The sequence below is a fragment of the Leiobunum rupestre genome, chromosome 5 (assembly GCF_980474605.1).
Source record: "Leiobunum rupestre chromosome 5, qqLeiRupe1.1.hap1, whole genome shotgun sequence".
Classification (NCBI taxonomy): domain Eukaryota; kingdom Metazoa; phylum Arthropoda; class Arachnida; order Opiliones; family Sclerosomatidae; genus Leiobunum; species Leiobunum rupestre.
The window spans coordinates 42,884,883-42,890,882 of NC_143388.1; positions in this window are offsets into that span (position 1 = coordinate 42,884,883).

Consider the following 6,000-nt stretch of genomic DNA (forward strand, 5'->3'; position numbering starts at 1 on the left):
ATTGCATAAGGATAGGATTCTTAGGTGGGCGTGGGAAGTTGATCAGGAGCTGGCCTTCAATCTGCTGAAAACTGCTTTATCGACGACCCCTATCCTAATGACCCCGAGGTATGATCTTCCATTTTCGGTTAGGACGGACGCGTCCGACGTCGGAATAGGAGGTGTTTTAAGTCAAAATATCAACGGAAAAGAAGGGGTACTTCACTACTTAAGTCGCGCCCTTAGCACGGGTATGCGTAAATATTCTACCACCGAAAGGGACTGCCTAGCGATAGTTAACACCTCACGAGGACGTTCGGTCTTGGGGAGGGAGGAGTGTAACGCTCATTTTTAAAAGTGTTATATAAAGATTAGTGTTATTTAAAACTTATTGCATTTAAAATATTTCCTATTTAGATTAGTGTTATTTAAAACTTATGACATTTAGTTTTTAAGTCCCTTTTATATTTTTCAATTTCTTACGGGTGTCCAAGTCGTAAAAGGGTATCATTAGTATTTTTCTTGTAAAATGTATTATTGTTGTCCGTGTAAAATATCGTATCCTCTCTACATGTGGCTCTCCCCTAACCAGCGTTCGGTGCTAGGAAAGCGCGCACATCTTGACTCATCCATTGTGCGCTATAACCCCTCTCTCTCTCTCTCTATTGTTGAATACTCGGCGTCGTATCGTAAATGACTTAAAGATGCGCGCTCTCTATTGTACGGCGTTCGGACGTCAATAGTAAACTATTGAAAGAAGCGTTATTTCAAACGGCCACCTTTAAAAATAAAAACTACAACCACGTGTACCCTTCTCGAAAGCCACGTGGCGACATGTGGTACCGTCGTGCGACCTTCTTCCTGGGAAAGACACCAGATGATTTCATCTTTCTCCTTTTATACACGAACCTTCTACAGCCAATAATCTTAAAGCCAAGTCGCCTACTCCAAGCTACCCTTAACCTTTTAACCTCTCCAATAAGATGCCACCAAATGTCAGTTTCCGTAATTAAACCACGCCTACTGAAATGGTGCTGAACAAAACCAGGGAGTTAGAGAGATTTTATGTTAGACAGAGACAGAGAGATGGAGTGAGTCCTCAGAGGCCTGAGTAAGTCCTCAGGGTCCTGAGGGACGGAAGAGCCAGAGATCGGACAGAGCCAGAGACCGGACCGAGCCAGAGACCGGACAGAGCCAGAGACCGGACAGAGCCAGAGATCGGACAGAGCCAGAGGTCGGACAGAGCCAGAGTTCGGATCGAGCCAGAGGTCGGACAGAGCCCGAGATCGGACAGAGCCAGAGTTCGGACAGAGCCAGAATTCGGATCGAGCCAGAGTTCGGATCGAGCCAGAGAGTGGGCCGAGTTAAAGAGCGGACAGAGCCAAAGGGTTAAGGAGACCCAAACGAGCGACGTTGAACGGCACCAGACCGTTTCATCAATCGGTGAGCGAAAGCCACAGGCTTCAAACTATTGTTATAAAGAGAGAGAGCCCGCGTATCCCCCCCCGCGTATTTCGTGTTTTTGCATGCTTATTGTTATTATTATTAAGTGTTTAAGTATTTTATTGTTATTTGTATTGTTATTATTATTTTGGTTTATAATATATTAAACCGTTTGGACACCCATACTCTCGTTGTATATTTACCTATATCATACCCCTAGACATTCTTGAACCCGGTTACTTAACGTTAAGGTTGTTTTTCACGAGATTCCTTCTACTTTGCTAACGCTAGGGAAACCAATAGACACGTTTAATTCGTCATCAAGAAAATAGCGTTGCAAGTGCTGCTTACCTAGAAGTAGGAGTGTCCAGGATCTTTGAGGGTTTTCAATGTACAGGTAGAAAGGGGGTCGGCACCGGAAGTCCCCGCTTCCTTCCCCCTTCCGGCAGGTGGCGCGGGGGGGTCGGCATTTTCCTCGGGGATCGAGGTCATTGACCTCCGCAGAGTGGCGCGCGCGCTGATTGGCTGGCGCGGGGAGCACGTGGTTACCTGCGCGCTGATTGGCTGGCGCGTAACTACGCGGCGCGGGGACCACGTGGTTACTACGCGCGTGTACTGCGCGCTTATTGGCTGACTCGAAATTGTTCAAAATGGCGCCGATTGGTTGGTATTTTGGCGCGAAAAGGGGTCAGTACTCCTTTAACGGAATTCCCAGGCTCGCTATACTCGGGCATTGTTAAAGTGGTGACAGGTTTGATTGATTACGAGCAGGTGTAGAAATAACTTAGCGGCGCAAATACCTTTAGTGACAATACCGAGAGAAAAACCTATTAATTATGTCATCGAATTAAATTGAGTCGCGCTGGAAATGCGTTAGTGAACAATCCTTTCGCATAGTCATGGTAGAACCGGTTCATTCCGCTTTCGTTAAGTAATTAATCATTTTGACAAATTGACAATAGGACTGTCACGCGATTATTTTGTTCTTTCCCCCCCTTACCTTGCGAGTATAAAAGAAACCGCGCAACGGTCAATTTCGCAGAAGCGACGAACACCGCCCTCACTCTCCCCGACGACCAATCAGCAAGATGGTAATTATGTTTTTGAATTTTTTTTTAAGCGAGATTAGTTTTTAATCTCTATATGTCTTAGGCAGCCCCAGACGACATTAAGCTCGATTATGACACTCCCCCAACAGCACCAGTGAAGTTGCCCGAAGTATACGCTAGAAAATCAAAAGTCGGCGAAGTAATTAAAAAAAATAAACCTCGACAATTATTCGCGGGGAAAGGGGCTAACCAAGACATAGAAAAATTAACAAAGAATACCACTTGGCACGAGATTGTATTAGAATTCTCTGAGCTCGGAGATTTGGGCGTTAAAATAACGACCTTTGACCAAAAAATATATATAGATATAAGGCGTTACGCCACGCACGTAGCATCCAGTCTTCCGCAACCGACTAAACAGGGTATATGCGTTAAACTAGAATCAGGACCCCAGCTTAAAGCAGCCTTAGAAGACGTCAAGGACCTAGACGCCGTTTACCTAATTGAGGGTGATAAATTAGAAATTCGCCATAGCCAGGCCACCGGTAACACTTGCTTGACCAAAAATTCTGGTTCCTCATTTGCAAAATCGCTGACCCTATACGGCAGAAGAGACATTCACGACGTCCTGCGGTTATTGAGGGAAGTGACTCTACGCTACGACGAAATTCGTAAATTACAATGACTCAAGAAGCCCCTCTCGATTTAAGCACCAGGTTTCGACCTGAGAACTATTATTCGGTTACTAAAATTATCTCTCGGACTTCCAAAAAATACAAATGTAAAACTTTAGAATTCAAGTGCGAGTTCAAAAACTTGGACGATCTCAACCACGCGCGAAAAGAAACCCAATTAAACGAAATTTTCCAATCCCTATTAAACGAAATTAGCGATGAAAATCAGGGTTATAGTCGTATCAGAATAGCGGTCAGTTCGGACGAACTCGAAGAGCCCATTAATTTCCAATTTATGAACCTAAACGAGTTGACGGCCGATAGAATTTTAAGCGGTATCGAGCAGGTAGCCCAGTCCCATAAAAATTTATATTTTGAGGCCCCCCTAAAATTCGACGTAATTCTTCTGCAAGACACCAATATGAGTAGTAGTCAAAAAAGTATTCGTAACAGGACTATTGAGTGCTTAGATAATTACATTGAACAGGGCAATACCTTTATTCCAATTCGCAATTCTGATAATCTGTGTTTTGCGAGGGCGGTTGCGGTAGGACAGTGCCTCGCTGACTACCAAGAATTAAAAAATAAAGGCCAATCCAAAAATTTTAATATGCATGATCTAAGCTATATTCGTAATGTCAACCATCCAAAACAAAAAAAAGCGGCCTTAGCGTTACACAGATTATCAAAAGTGCCACCAGGTCCTGTTGAAATAAAAGACATTCCTAAATTCCAAAATGTCTTGCCCGATTATCAAATTATCCTGCTCGATTCCGATTCCAATTTTGACCCCATTTATTTAGGCCACTTTCAACCCAAAAAAATCTTTCTCCTTAAATTAGGAAACCACGTCCACGTAGTGAGGTCTTACGCCGCCATGTTCGGGGGAATAGGGTACTGTCCATTTTGTTTGAAAGTTTTTGGGAATAGCAAAGAAAAATAACAGCACAATTGCGAGGGCCCCGTTAGCTGTAAGCGGTGTCTCGACACGAATGTTTCGCATACCGAAACTAGTCAACGTTGCGCCAACTGCTTTAGATATTTTTCGGGGAATACGTGCTTCCAAAAGCATATAGAATTAGGGACGTGCGACAAACTCAAACGTTGCCTAACTTGCGGTAAAGAGTTTGAAGGGGAGCACGTATGCGATTTGAAATGTCACTACTGCAAAATTGAGCACCCGAAAAATGCGTGTTTTGTTCAACCTATCACGTTACCGGAAAATTCCACCAGAATCCTTTACTTTGATTTTGAAACTTTAGTCGACAATGACGAGATTAAACCCGTTCTGCTAATTACCGCTATGCAAGACAGTCCGTACTCTGAAACGTACGATTACCGTACCTTTACCGGCTTTAATTGCGTCGAGACGTTTTTAGATTACTTATTGGAGAGTCAGGTCGTTGCAAAAAAGGGTAAAACCAAATATTCAAAGGTCGAACCAGTTTTTAAAAACATTACGTGCATTTCGCATTTTGGATCTGGATTTGACAGTTTACTCGTATTAAAAGGAGTTCTGACCCGGTCAATAATCCCCGAAGTTATCTTTAAAGGCTGCAAACTTCTCGCGATGTTTCTTTCCAAATACAATATAAGATTTATAGATAGCTTTTCTTATTTTCCAGCCCCTCTCAGAAGCTTCTCCAAAACCTTTAATTTAAGCGAAAGCAAGGGATTTTTCCCGTATTCTTTCTTAAAAAAAGACACCTTAGACTATATCGGCGTCGTACCGGAAAAATCATTTTTCGAAGTAAATAAATTCACCCCCGACCAATTGGCAAATTTCGAAACTTGGTACGACGCCCAAAAATTTACCGTTTTTGATTTAAAAGAAGTGTTGACAAAGTACGCCATTGATGACGTCAAGCTGTTACAGAGGGGTTTTGACCGGTTCAGAAATCTTTTTAGAGAAAAGGTCAATTTCGACATTTTGGCGGGAAAAAGCGTGACTCTACCGGGAGCTTTAACCGATTTATTTTTGAGCCGGTATCTGAAACCAAATACCATAGCTATTATCCCGCCAGCAGGGTACAGGGGTAAGCATTCCGTTAAAGCTCTCAGATGGGCGGCTTACTTGGAGCAAAAAATGCACGTAAAGTTTCAAACGGCGCGATCGTTGGAGGGAGAAAAGTATTTAGCTCCTTACCACCCCGACATTTACAGCGCTGACCCTTTAATAATTGGGGAATTTTTCGGGTGTTTCTGGCACGGGTGTCCCAATCACACTGACCATAATGGGTACAATTACGAACTTAAAGAATCTAACATCAATAATTACTTAAAAACTCTCGACAAAATCGAGTTTTATCGTCAAAATTACCCCAACGCGCGTTTAATTACCATATGGGAGTGTGAATGGGACACGTTTTTAAAAGATAACCCCGAAATAAATTCGTTTTGCGACGAACTGGCTTTCTCCGATCCGATCAATTCGCGAAGCGCTCTGAGGGGTGGGCGCGTTGAAAATTTTTTACTGTATATAGAATCCACCCCCGAGAGGCCGATTAAATTTTACGATTTTAACAGTATGTATCCATCGGTCTCCATGTCCAAAAATTACCGCTACCCCAAAGGGGTCCCCGAAATCTTAACTAGCAACTTTAATTACGAACCCGATTTCTATTTCGGGCTAATCAAAGCGACTCTTCTCCCACCCCAAGATCTATATCTCCCCGTCTTGGGCTCCCTGATTGGCGATAAATTAATGTTTACGCTATGCAGAACGTGCGCCCTCTATAATCTAGCCGACTGTCGTCATACCGAGGCGGAACGCGCGATTACGGATACGTACACTACCCCCGAGTTTTATTTATCCCTTCAATATAATTATAAAGTTTTACAAATTCACGAAGTGC